The following is a 676-nucleotide window of genomic DNA, read 5'->3' on the forward strand; positions in this document are numbered from 1 at the left end:
ATGCATATTTCTGATCTGTGTTTTCATAATCTATTTACAGTGTTAATACTGCTTGAATATCTTCAGTCTATTGTTTGAATGACTTGGGTAAATACTGTACGATTTTCAGTTGCAGTTCACAAGCAGTGAGAGAGAGGGAAAAGCTGCTTTTGTTTTTAAGTCTTCATGCTGCTGTATCTAGAGGTATCCTGGTTTCTGTTCCTGTCTCCTGTACCTCAAGACTCAAATCACAATTTAAATTCTGCAGGTTTTGGCCTGGTCATTGCTGAGGGCAAAGAGCAGCTACGGACGAAGGCCAAACATGACTGACGTGTTCAAATTCATCAGAAAATAGAGTCAGCTGGAGAGAAACGGAGTAATTGTTGCTGTGCTCCCTCCCTCACTGCTTGCGCAGAAAGATGTAGGCTGCGGGGAGGAAGCTACCTGAGGTTATTAAGATTAATACTGCTAGAAATTCCAATCAGCTCACACAAGGCTGCTCCTCAAGGCTGTCAGGTGCTTACTGCCTTCTCTGACTCAGGCGGGGCCACGTCGGTTTTGAATTTCCCAACTGAGATTGCTGTGATTTATGAGTTTAGGAGGCTGATGAATGTGGTTAGTTGAAGTGTTCGTGAAATAATTGAATCAGAATAATTTCAGTCAGCTGTGCTCAATTTATTTTCTCCAATAACCACAG

At 42.3% G+C, this 676-nt stretch overlaps 1 protein-coding gene across 4 annotated transcripts in view; it reads left to right on the forward strand.

The window, feature by feature from the left end:
* Positions 1-676, forward strand: part of EIPR1 (EARP complex and GARP complex interacting protein 1) — a 140,283-nt gene that overhangs the window by 87,026 nt on the left and 52,581 nt on the right. The gene's annotated exons all lie outside the window — the stretch shown is intronic.

The sequence above is a fragment of the Columba livia genome, chromosome 3 (genome assembly GCF_036013475.1).
Source record: "Columba livia isolate bColLiv1 breed racing homer chromosome 3, bColLiv1.pat.W.v2, whole genome shotgun sequence".
Classification (NCBI taxonomy): domain Eukaryota; kingdom Metazoa; phylum Chordata; class Aves; order Columbiformes; family Columbidae; genus Columba; species Columba livia.